The sequence below is a fragment of the Canis lupus genome, chromosome 37 (genome assembly GCF_011100685.1).
Source record: "Canis lupus familiaris isolate Mischka breed German Shepherd chromosome 37, alternate assembly UU_Cfam_GSD_1.0, whole genome shotgun sequence".
Taxonomy (NCBI): domain Eukaryota; kingdom Metazoa; phylum Chordata; class Mammalia; order Carnivora; family Canidae; genus Canis; species Canis lupus.
In genome coordinates, this window is record NC_049258.1 from 23,613,248 (window position 1) to 23,625,644 (window position 12,397).

At 47.2% G+C, this 12,397-nt stretch overlaps 1 long non-coding RNA gene across 2 annotated transcripts; it reads right to left on the minus strand.

Moving 5' to 3' along the window:
• Positions 1-254: 254 nt before the first annotated feature.
• LOC111094411 lies at positions 255-8,435 on the minus strand. Of its 2 annotated transcripts, XR_005385386.1 has the most exons (5): positions 7,473-8,432; positions 7,263-7,389; positions 6,967-7,116; positions 5,979-6,886; positions 255-397 (listed from the first exon to the last, which is right to left on the minus strand). It is a non-coding gene; the product is annotated as an uncharacterized LOC111094411 (long non-coding RNA). The 2 variants fall into 2 exon arrangements; XR_005385385.1 differs by having other exon boundaries at positions 5,979-7,116; positions 7,473-8,435.
• Between the last annotated feature and the right edge of the window lie 3,962 nt (positions 8,436-12,397).

Here is a 12,397-nt window from a genome sequence, read left to right on the forward strand (position 1 = left end):
CAGCGGTTTAGTGCCGCCTTCAGCCCAGGGCCTGATCCTGGAGACCTGGGATGGAGTCCCACGTCGGGCTCCCTGCATGGAGCCTGCTTCTCCCTCTGCCTATGTCTCTGCCTCTCTCTCTCTCACTCTCTCTCTCTCTCTCTCTATCTCTCATGAATAAATAAATAAAATATTAAAAAAAAACTTATGAGAACTAATAAGAGATCAATAGGGCAGTCAGATATGAAATAAATATCCAAAAATATAGAGAGCTTTATTGCATACCAGTAATACCTATTAGAAAATAAAATGAAAAAGAGACTCCATTCACAGTTGTTACTCATCTTCAGTCCAGGAGCATTTTCACATATGGCAGCAAGGAAGAGCATCTTTGTGACTCAGGGCTTCACTTTGTCACCTGGACATAGAAAGAACATAGCTTGCAGCCAGGTCTCATGAAAGATCTTATAAAAATATTCCAAACCTCTTGTCCTCAAACTTCTAACCCAGAGCATGCTGCTGCTGGATGAGACATAAATGCCCCACCATCCTTCTGGGTCCTCTATTTTCTTATAGGTAGGACACATGTCCTCACAAATCTCCCAGTCCAATTCGCTCTGCTCCAATACAGGGACATATTACACGGGAAATATTAAACCACCCCCACCCCTGCCAAGAACTTTTTCTCCTGGCAACCACATTCTGAGTGCAGAAGCCAGTCTTTACTTTCCATTTATATTATTAAAACCTTCATTTGAACAATTTCCTCAGAACAAAGAGACTCTCTATACTAAAGGGCTGTTGATGTTTCCATCTTGTGCCAGACAGAAATTGCTTGCAGCTTGAAGAAATTAAAAAAAAAAGTTAATTACAGAAGTAATATGTAATAAAATTCAAACAATATAGATAAATCAAAAGTCTTCTTTGTTCACCACTTAATTTCATTCTTCTCCCCAGAGATGATCACTGTCAACAGCTTGGTGCAAATATTTTAAAAATGTACAAAGTTGTGTGTGTGCGTGTGTGTGTGTATGTAAATATATAAATATGCATAGGCATATATATGTGTGTGTTTATCCACACACACACACACATGCACATACCCTATTTTTACATATAAAAAGTTCTAGCCTCTTAAAGGGGATCCTTCTGTAGGTACTATCACTATTTGCTTCTTTTCCCCATCTAATAATGTGTCTTGGAGATCTCTCCACAGCAACACTGGTATGTATATGTGGATTTATGCACATATGCATTTATATCTACATTTTAGAAAAAGATTTTATTTATTTATTTATTTATTTATTTATTTATTTATTTATTTATTTATGAGAGACACACAGGGAGAGAGGCAGAGACAGGCAGAGAGAGAAGCAGGCTCCATGCAGGGAGCCTGATGTGGAATTCAATCCTGGGACTCCGGGATCATGCCCTGAGCCGAAGGCAGATGCTCAACCACTGAACCACCCAGGCATCCCTTATATGTACATTTTAACTGCTACGGAATGTATCACGGTGTAGATGTCATTTACTTTATTTGCTGAGTCCCCTGTCAGACTTTACAGCAGGCTCACTTTTATTAGTTAAGTCACTCTGCAAAAGAGTCTTATTAACTTTAAATGTTGCCATGAATATTATTGAACACCCCCTTGTGTAGAGATAGAAAGATTTCTCTAGAATAGATAGATGTCTACAGGTAGGTCTAAGAGTTTGGCCATTTGCATTTTTGATGGATAGGCTTTTAAACTCTTTTTTTCTTTTTCTCTTTTTTTCTTTTTGGTTTCTACTTCTTTTACCTTTCAGAGTCTGAAAAATCTTAAAGGCCTGAGTCATCCTGAACAACCCAGATGTAGCCCTGTGTCTCCTCTCACAGTTTACAGGTTCCTATATGATTTGGCTGCATTGCTTGGTCGGTCACAATATTCTTCTCAGACTAGACCTTAGAACCAGGAACTGGCTCCTTACTCATGTTCTAAATTGAAAGCTTTCCCTGCAGAGAAATCAGCCTCATGAGACTGGTCTCACTTTTCTGCTTAAAGCTCAAAATCTCAGTATACACTCTGTACACTGGAGGATGATTTATAGGCACACGGCTTGGTACAACTTAACACAATCAGAATAAAAATGTCAGGCTTATGTTTCATTGTCTGGCTGACTTCACCACCTCTCTTAGTCTTGAGTCTGGAGGATGCTAGGTGATGGTCTTTCTGGTGGTTTGGACCTTCCCAAATTCAGGTCCAAACTTTTCTCCCAGCTGCCACTTTGGCCACTCTTAGTTCCTCTAGCAGAATTTTCGGCATTCCGGTCTTCCCCAGGCCTGCATTCTAGAGCAACTCCCTCCAGTTTGTTCTTTCCACTCAGATTAGTGTGAGTCTGAGCTTTGAAAGACACCCCTCCTCTGCCCCATCTTCTAAGGCAGAACCACATTATTTTGCTCTGACAGCCATACAGCTTTCTACATCTCCTCTCCAGCTCCCGACTCAATCCTCTTCAGATCTAATCAGTTTTCTCAAACACTAATTAATGGTTGTAAAGTGACTGCCTTTGCAATGAGAGCCCTCGGGCCTCCATGAGAAATTTAACATAACTGAGAAGGGATGTATAGTTAATAAATTCATGTATGTGATAATTATTTTTTATGTGATTCAGGTGGATGTAAGGGATTCTATGGGCAGTGAGAAAGAAACAGGGATGTCTGGGTGGCTCAGTTGGTTAAACATCTGACTCTTAATTTTGGCTCAGGTCGTGATCTCAGTCATGGGATTGAGCCCCTCTTTGGGCTCTATCCTTGGTGGGGAGTCTGCTTGGGATTCTCTCTCTCCCTTTCCCACTGCCCCTCCCCCTGCTGGTGTGCTCTCTCTCTTTCTCTCAGGTAAATAAACAAATCTTAAAACAACAACAACAAAAACTCAGAACCATGACCTCCAGCTTCAGGAAGCTTACAGAGAATTATAGTAGAATAAAATCATGAATATGAAAAGACATATCAAAGACTACGCGTGTGTGTTGAGAGTATAAAAGTGGGTGTGAGCTAGCCAGTGATGGAGGAGCGGCCAGGAGGGCTACCCTAACAGCACCTGCTACTTACAGGTCTTTTTTCCTTTTGTCAGAACAAAAGCATTCCGGGCTCCAAGACCCTTTCATTGCTCCTTTCCACTCCACCATACGGCCTTGGCCCTCAGGTTCTTATGTAAACAGAAGAGGCTGTTCTACAATCCCTTCTAACTGCCATATTCTTCTCTCTTTGCTTCTATCTTATGGGAGACATCTGTGGTCACTTGTCAGCAGCGTTTATCTCATCCATGTGTCCATCTATTCAACATGATTGTTAAGCAACCATGACATACCAGGCACTAGACAAGGGGCGGGACACACAGTGATGGACAAAACCTCATGCTACCTGCCCTCATGGCAGTGTCCAGGTCTCAACTACCAGTTTGGGTTCATGGAGCCCTCCCTTTCCTTCTTTAGCCAAATGGACACATTTAGAATGTAGATGTTATGGACTCAGCAAAATGGGGAACTTCTGGTGGGTACCTGAAGGGCCCAAGACAATAGTCTGCATCTTTCAGGTACTTAACACATTCTTGGCAAATGGTACCAAGGACCACTCTTTCAACATAAGTACTGGCATAACATAATGGCCTTTTACTCCATAGATATTTATGGAACACTGGCTGCTGTCTTGGATGGCTGTGGAAACGTATAAAGACAGTTCTGGGTACAGAGTAGACATTCAATAAAACCCCCTTTAGTGGGGAGGACATTGTTCCAACCCGAGTGATCCGAGCTGATGCTGGTCTGTCTTCAGGGAAATTATGCTCCATTAGGGCCCTGAGACCACATCTCAGTGGCTATATTATTACTGTATTCAGGGAGGTCTGCTAGAAGGGCAAACACAGTGAGCTGGAAACGGAGAGGTGATAAAGCCCATTCATTTCTAGCCAGGTTGATTAGGAAAAAATCCTGGGAGCTGTGTTTTAAAATATGGGAGGAATGTTAGAGAGGTGATAGTGAAAAATGAAAGAGGTCTCCTTCTCTCCTTCTGGAAGGGAGCCTTCCCTCAGTCTCTGGCTTGATTACCTTGCAGTTGAAACCAAGGAAAGTCAAGTAGACCTAGGAGAGAAGATGCCCTCTTGTCTCTAGGACCTTTGGGGTCTTGCTCATTTGCTCCCCAGCTGTTCGGTAGAGATGAGGTGCAGTCTGTGCTGCAGGCAGAGAAAAGGAGCAGATGGCCCCAAGAGGAACTTCTGAGAGCTCTCTGATATTTTGAAAGTCTATTAGTTAAAGAAACCAAGGCATGCAAAGCAGGACCTCTTTAAGACCAAAAGCTTTAAAAACGAATTTTAATTAATGAAACTGTAAGCTGAAAGAAATGGGGGAAGAGACATCTCTCTTTTTCCATCTTTGCTCTTTGTCTGCACCTGCCCCCAGCTCACAGGGGCGCCTCCGCCAGCCCTTGCAACACCGGGGGCTGGGCATCAGGCCAGCCTTTCTTAGACGAAATCCAGGCTGCCAGGTCACCCCGCCCACCACACTTCCCCCGGCTGAGGCCCACCCCTCTCCTGGGAGACACAAAGGGCTTCTGTGACTCAAGCTAGAGCTCACAACCCTCCTCTTTCTTTCCAGCAACAGGGTGAGGTTGTGGGGAGCATCTTCGAGGAGGCAACCCTGGCCTGACTTGCTATGTTACAAACAGCATGGATGTTTCCATTCCTCAGTCCCTGGGGCCACTGCTCCAGACCTACACGCCTACTCCACTCCAGTATAGACCTTACGCAGAAATACCAGGGGTCCCTGTTTGGCTCCAGCTGAAGTTGAGGGCAGGGGTAGTCTGGAGAGGAAGAGAATTTATAAAACACTTGCTCAGGATACATTGGGAATGGTACAGCTTGTTTTGCATATGGATCCTCTGAAGAGCCTCCTGGTGATCCCAGAAGGAGGTGTTCTTAACCCAATTTTACTCAGCAAGCGACAGACACTCAGAGATGTTGCACAATTTGTTCAAGGTCCTATAACTGTTAATGTGGTTGTAGCAAGACTTGAGTCTAGAACTGGTTGATGCCAAAGCCTTTGTTTTTTCCTGTTAGAGTTCGTTGCTTAGGGTTTGAAATGAACAGCCTGAATTTTACCAGGTCAGGAGAGATGAGAAATGTCTGCGCCTACTTCTCCCCGTCTCCCACCCCCAAGGATCCTAGGCTACTCCTATCAAAATACCCCTTCGCCTTGGACTGACATGGTCTGGTGGCAGGAGCCAGAGACTGTGACGGTGAAGGAGGCCGCACAGAATAGAGTGCTGGGCCTGCCACCAGAAGCGTGTTTTTTCCAGTCTGGAGGACCCCGTTCTTCCCCCTGTGAGAGAAAGGTGGTTGATTGGACAGATTGCCTGATCTTCTCGGGTCTGTTTCTTAACTCTGAAACACAGGTCATAAGATAACTGCCAACTTCATGAGGTTGTGGTAAGGGTGAAGCTAATATGTACAAAGCTATTATTATTATTATTATTATTATTATTATTATTATTATTCCTGGGTGTGAAACTTTCCAAAATTCTATTAATTTAAAACAAACATATGGGAAACACATACTTAAATCTGGGTGCCACCACTTTCTTTGATTTTCATCTTTGTGTGTGTGAGTGTGATAAAGAGTTGGGAAAGGTGAAGGTTGGTAATGTTCACTCCTCTGTGGTGCTTGCTTGGATCAGGCCCTGGCTTAGTAGGCTCTGCACTAAATGAAAAGAACAGAGAGTATGTGGGAATGAGGAATTACAGACGGGAGAACCTAGGCTAACCCTGTCCAATTCAAATATAATGACCGTTGCGTTTGTGACTTTCAATTTTCTAGTAGCCACATTTTAAAAGCAAAAAAAAAAAAAAAAACAAAACAAAAAACAAAAGTAAATTAATCTTGGTTCTTTTATTTAATTGGAGCCATCTAAAATATTATTTCAATGTACAACTTATGTCAAAATTATTAATGAGATATTTTACACTTACATTCTTTTGTTCATAGTAAGTCTTTGAAAGCCAGTGTGTATGTGACAGCCAGCACACCTCTCAATGTGACCTAAGCCATGCTTGAGGTGCTTGGTAGCTGTGTGTGCCCAGTGGCTCCTAGACTGGACTGCATAGACCCAACCCCTCTCAGAAGCTTCTATCTGCTAAATCTTCCAGAACATGTCTTGCTGCCTGACTATTTGGAGTGGAAGGAAAGAAATCATTCTTCTTAGGAGCCAGGCAAGGGAAGAAGGGCCTCCTTGGTGCCCAAATTGGCATCCCTGTGGTCTTAACTTTCAAAGAGCTCACAGTCTCCCTCCCAACACTTCCCTACAATCCGTGACTCCCAGGCACCATTTACTTTTGCTGAGGCATCAGAGTCCCCCTAGCAGCAGCCCTAGATGTAGCTCCGTGACTCTGTCCTTGCTCTCCTGTTTGCTGCTAATTCGTTCAATAGAGCGAAAATGTTCTTTGTGGGGGGGAAAGTGGAGTTGAGAATAAAGCCCACCTCTGGTTCTGGCAGCGAAAATAAAATGTAATCTGTGGGTTCCAAGTTAATTCTGTGTGTTAAGATGGCAGTTTCGCCTGGCTGCATATGGTAGAAGGGTTCATGGAGGAAGGGATTCGAGAGGTGGCTGTGGTGCGCTCACACATGGCTGTTTTCCCCACTAGGCGGGACCCCTGGAACTGTATGCATCGTAGGGAAGTCACGGTCTACACTCCGCAGTGAGCATCGCTGTACCCGGCTGCCTGGCACACATCTGCCCTTCTTTGGTGACTGTTCCTCCATTTGCCTTTCAGGACCAACCCTGCCCTGCTGCAAACCCAAACTTGACCATCATTTTCTGTCTCCTGGGACCTTGACTTTTGTAGGGGAGTGATGTAAGAATGGAAAACAATTGGGGCCACTGCAAGGCAAAGAGAGCGGTTTGACTTTCTTCTGCTTTTGGCCTGGCTCCCATCATGAGGCCCAGCTGCCCAGTCTTACCTTCTATTCTCCTAGCAATCCCACATCCTTCCAGTAGATTCCACTTCTCCCCTCTTTTAATTTAGCTGGGATCTATGTCTGTTGCTCTCGACCAAACACAAACAGATGCCCACTTTGAGCAGCAGGTGGACTTGTGGTCTGGCTCAGGCTCTGTAGCCAAGAAGAGCAAATAAATAGAAAAGGAAAAGAAGGGGGATTAAGTCATCAAACCAGAGATTGCTTTGCTGGCCTCCAGTGGTGGCAAGGGTGGGAGGGGGCTCTCTGTTTCCAGAGCTTTTTCTCCTCCCCTCGCTCACTTCTTACGATATCCCTGGGAAGTGTGATCTGCACGTTAAGTGAGGCGGCCTGCCCAATGGCTCAGAGGTGGCACAGAAAGACCTTGATCCAGACTCTACGTGTGATGCTTGCCACTGCTTTCTGTTCCTAGGACAGAAAAAATAAGAGAGATGGCCACTACTGGGTGACATTTCCTTAATTGTATTCTTTAGAATTGTAGGACTTCTTACCATTTTAAGAATTGGAAGGGACTCTTGGAGAGAGGCACAGAGAGAGGCCCTTATTGCCACGGTAAGTCTGGATGGAGATGAGCTGGAACCTACTCTCCGAGCTTCCAGTGGAGTGTTCTGGGCTCCTCCCTACTCACAGTGTGGTCCCTGGACCAGAAGCAAGAGCATCACCTGGGAGCTTCTTAGAAATGCAGAATCTGTGCCAGCCCCGACCCCCTACCTGGCCTACAGAATGAGTTACAGAATCTGAATCTGCATTTTTATCTGATGCCAGGTGGTTCTACGCATGTGAAAGTTTCAGAAGCTTTTTATATACCCGGTGAGATATTAGTGCTTTGTGTTCCTGAAGGAAACAGTAAGTCAATACATCAGGGTCTGGTGTCTAGTCCTGTGAGGAGTTCCCTCTTCTTGAAAGCTTCCATTTGGAGTCACTTTTGAGGAGGATCCCTGCAAATTGTGAAATTCAATCTCTTTGTCTTTTCAATAAAAGCCACCTGTGTGTTAGGCCTGAGGACTTTATAGCTAATTAATTACAGAGATACTTGCCTGTTGCAAATGGAAAAACTTAACATGATCCTAATCGGTGAGTTTATTAATCTATCCCTGATCCTTTTGACTGACATCCATGTTCAGATTTTATTCTTCACAGCCTATGAGGTTAAGAGACGGATTCCCTGATTTGTTTCCCAAGAAACAATGGCGTTCGTATGTCCTGATGTGACCCTTCCATCCCGCCCTCGTGGATGGTGTGGCCCTTGCTCCCAGGAGTTTATAGTCTGGAGTTTATAGTGTATAGTTCTAATGGGAGAGAAAAAATTGTTCTCAACTGCTACATTTTACAGGAGAGCAAGACAAACCACTAAAAGTTGTGAGACCTGGCCTAGGCCAAAGGGCCAGGAGAGACTGAGAGGAGGTCACAGTGGGAGTCTGGAGCTTTCTGAAGAGCAAGGGAAAGCCTGCCTATGGGTGCAGGGCCCAGCCTCAGCTGTGGGGCATCCTGAGGCTGAGGCAGGGGGCAGGGTCCCGAGTCAGGGCCGGACAGGCACAATGATACCGAAAGACACAGTCCAACTTACTCAGGGCTGTGATTCATAGCAGCTTATATTCTTACAAGCCCCTGTGAGGTGGATCTTGTGACTGACGTTTTACAGATGAGGAAGATGAGGCTAGCGGAGGATGCAAAATTCAGCCAAGATCCCATGTCGGGTAAAGGCAGTGCCCAGGTGCGTTGCCTTACCCTGCTGCCGGCCCGGAGGTGGGTCACTTGAGCTTCCGCCCGAGTCCAGCTGGGTTACAGTGTTGGTGGCACAAGGCTGGAGGTAGAGATGAAGTGGCTCCAGCTGCCGGAGAGGAGGCGTGCCAGGCTCGGACTACAGCAGGACTAAGAGACATCAAGTCACAAAGAGGGAGGATTGGTGCTGAAGGAATCCACGTGCTGGACCCTTCTCCCTGGTATAATGCTGCACAGTGAGAACTGTCACCTGTCCAGCCTCGGGGACACTGAGCTAGCCAAGTGCAGGAGTGGGTTGGCTGCAGGGCTCAGCTGAGGGTGAGGTCTCTAAGGTTGGACTCATGAAAGTTTGGAGACGGAGAGTGGCTTGGGGGGGTCCAAGAGTGAGGAGAGGCTCTCTTGAAGAGGAGTAACCTGCTTCCCCACTCATCACAAGGCGAGTGACCAAGACCTGTGCTCCTGGGGGCTGGCCATGAAGACCTTGCTCTGTTGGGTTCTTGTCCCAGGACACACCTGGGGAGCGAGGGCTCAGATTCCAGAGCCAGACTGCTGCTCTCCTCTAGTCTTGAAGGACAGAACCATTGGGTGCCCCGACAGCCGAGCCCCAGGCCATGTCTGACTTGCCCTGACTGCCCCCAGGGCATGCGGAGTCCCCTCCCAGCTGCCGATGCCGGACCTTCTCTTCAGCACAGGCCTGAGTGTTTCTCCAGAACTTCCTGTTTGCCTGCGCTGCAGAGTCGCACGGGTCCTACCCAGGGTCATCTGGTGCAGCCCCAAGTGGGAGATGGGGGTCAGCCGTGTTCTCCCCACTGCTCCTCTGGGTTCCGTCCACCCACACAGCCGGGTCCTCTGGGACCACTCTCATTGCACCCTAAGGCCAGGGGAGCAGAGGCCCTGTATCCAAGTCAGCTCCCAAGAAGGTCAAGGTGACCCAGAAGGGCTTCTGGCCAAGATCCTTTACTTTTCTATTTTTTATTTATTTATTTTTTGACTTTCCACAAAGGCCAAGTAAGTGATGACTTCAGGACATGGCGTTCCAGAAACAACTGGAGGGAGGAACAGAGTCCCCCTTGCTCGGGGAGATGTAGCAAAAGTACCAAGTACCGAGAGGGCGAGATCTTTGAGCATCACGTGGTCAGAGGACCCCTGTGCTGGTTCAGCTCCCAGGGCCTGCCTGGTGGGTGCTGAGCTTGCAAGGAGCTGTCAACAGAGAGGCAGAATGAATGTTCCTGGAGGGCAGGGACTAAATCAACACTCGTGCTGGAAAAGCTCCAGCATGTGGGCCTGGAAAATGTTCTTGCAGCAAAACAGAGTTTTCCGGGCGGCTGCTATTCCTTTCACAACCTGACTGAAGTCACTAGGCGAGGGTCTGGCTGCCCTGACTAGCCTGGGGCTGTTCCCCAATTAGTTCGATTGTTTCAATGCTGAGAGAATTATTGAAATACAACAGTGTATTCGAACATTCTGTCTGGGGAGAACATGAGTCTGGCAAATGATGGGCAAACAGGCTTTTGAAGCCGAGGGTTCTGGAGCCCTGAGGTAACTTGGTCTGGGGCCTCTCCGCTGGTCACTTCCTGAAGAGACCTTGGTCTGTGACGAAGCATCAGACAAACAGGACGGCTAATGAAGAGAGTTTCCTTCAGAGTTGCATTAGCTACCACTCCTGACGCCCTGCGAGGCTGGGCCTTGGGTTCTGTATCACCGGGGACCCCTGACCTGAGGGCTTCCCGCCGAGTTTGGCCAGTGGAGGCACCAGGTGGAGACCCGTGGGCTGAGGGAGAGGTATGTTGGGATTTTTCCAGTCTGTTCCCACTTGGAGGCAGCTGTGGCCTCCCCGTTCCTGCATCACACACACAGTTGGGGCTCTCGTGGGGCTCCTGGGACACTGTTTTGCTCCTCCGCTCCTTCAGAGCTGCCCTTGCCAGCATTGTTGCTGTTCTCGCTTGTTCCTGACTCTTGACTTCACCCCTTTGCACCTGCCCACTGCTCCACCTTTTCTGGAGCAACTTTGGTCAAGGGTCAAGGCAGAAGTCAAGGGTCTTGAGTTGAGGCATTGGAGTGGTGGGCGGTGAGCTGGGCACTGGGCAGGGGAAAAGGAAAAGCAGGCCGGGGGTGGGGGGCCTGCAAGTTCTGCCCAAGCTCCTCTCTTAACCAGAGCAGCCTGACTGGGTGGCTGGGGAATATGAGGGCTTCGGTCCCATGTGGGAACCTGAGCTGGGTCCCTGATGGACGATGCTTTGTTCACCTCCTTTCTGAGCCCTGGGTCCCGCACTGCCCTGACTCTTGAGTATTGGTCTCTATCAAACATCTGGCACCCAAACTCCATCTTACTGTGTCCTCAGAACCCAATAAATTCGTCTATTTATATCCAGAGCAGCAGAAGGTTGACATGTCGCAAGGATCCCTCAAGCTTTCTTTACATGGAGGAAAGAGAACTCCGGGAAGGCAGCTGACAGCCCTCACATTCTCTCGTGCCCCCTGGGAGCTCTGCCTCCATGTAGGGAAAGCCTGTCATTTCTGATTAGGGACGGCAGGGCTTTGTGCAAACCCGGAGGGTTCAAAACAAAACAAACAAAAGGGATATTAGAGGAGGTAAAACCGTGGAAGATGAGGGAGTACATTTTATATTTTTTAGATATTTTTTTCTCTTTACGAAAGTAGAAACTGGAGGGAAACACAAGTTTGAAGAGTTAGGAGAGTCCAGAAGTGTCAGTAAAACCGTGGAAGATGAGGGAGTACATTTTATATATATTTTTAGTATTTTTTTTCTCTTTACAAAAGTAGAAACTGGAGGGAAACACAAGTTTGAGGAGTTAGAAGCATCCAGAAGTGTCGCATCCAGAAGTGTCTGTCTTAACATCAGGTGAGATTTTGCTCTGAAACAGTGTGCATTCACTAGGGTTAGGAAACAGGAAAAAAATCTTTGCTCCATGACCTAGACGTTTTCTGTGGCTTGTGTCGCCACATCTGACCACCCCTGTATCGCCATGTGGCTCCTAACTAGTGGTTTTGCCACCTGCTCCCTCGCTGGTGAAAACTTCATACCCACGGTCCTCTCATTCCCTCTTCTCCCTTTTCCTGATTGCTTCCCCTTCAGGATCCCAAAGGCATGGCTTGGTTTAAAGGGGAGTCTCAATGCCACCTGGAGCCACCCTGGTACTGGCTGCTACCTTGGAGGTAACTCAAGCAAAATATCCCCTTAGTGGGGGGATGTTGAGCAGAGGTGCTGGATCCCTGGCCAGAGATATTGGCTGGAGATATAACCAAGGTGTGATATAAACACACCTGGCTGAGGTTCATTTATGACATCACAGGTGCACCAGTGGATCACACAGGCAATATCCCTGCTGACATAGGGTGAACACCATGTTGGCTACCCAGAGTGTAAAGACCTCGAAACTAGGGCTAAAAGTAAAGCTAAGAGACAGGTCCCAGGTGTGGAGACACTCTGACCATATGGGTGACCATATGGGTAGGACTAGCAGACTGTTAGAGATGGGGAGACAATCCGGAAGGCCAACAGTCTGCTAGTCCTACCCATATGGTCACCCATATGGCCAGAGTGTCTCCACACCTGGGACCTGTCTCTTAGCTTTACTTTTAGCCCTAGTTTCGAGGTCTCTCTTTATATTTTACAGCTCAGAACTGGCCCTGCATTTCTTCCAGGTGGTCTCTTAGCACTGGTCCCTTTCTA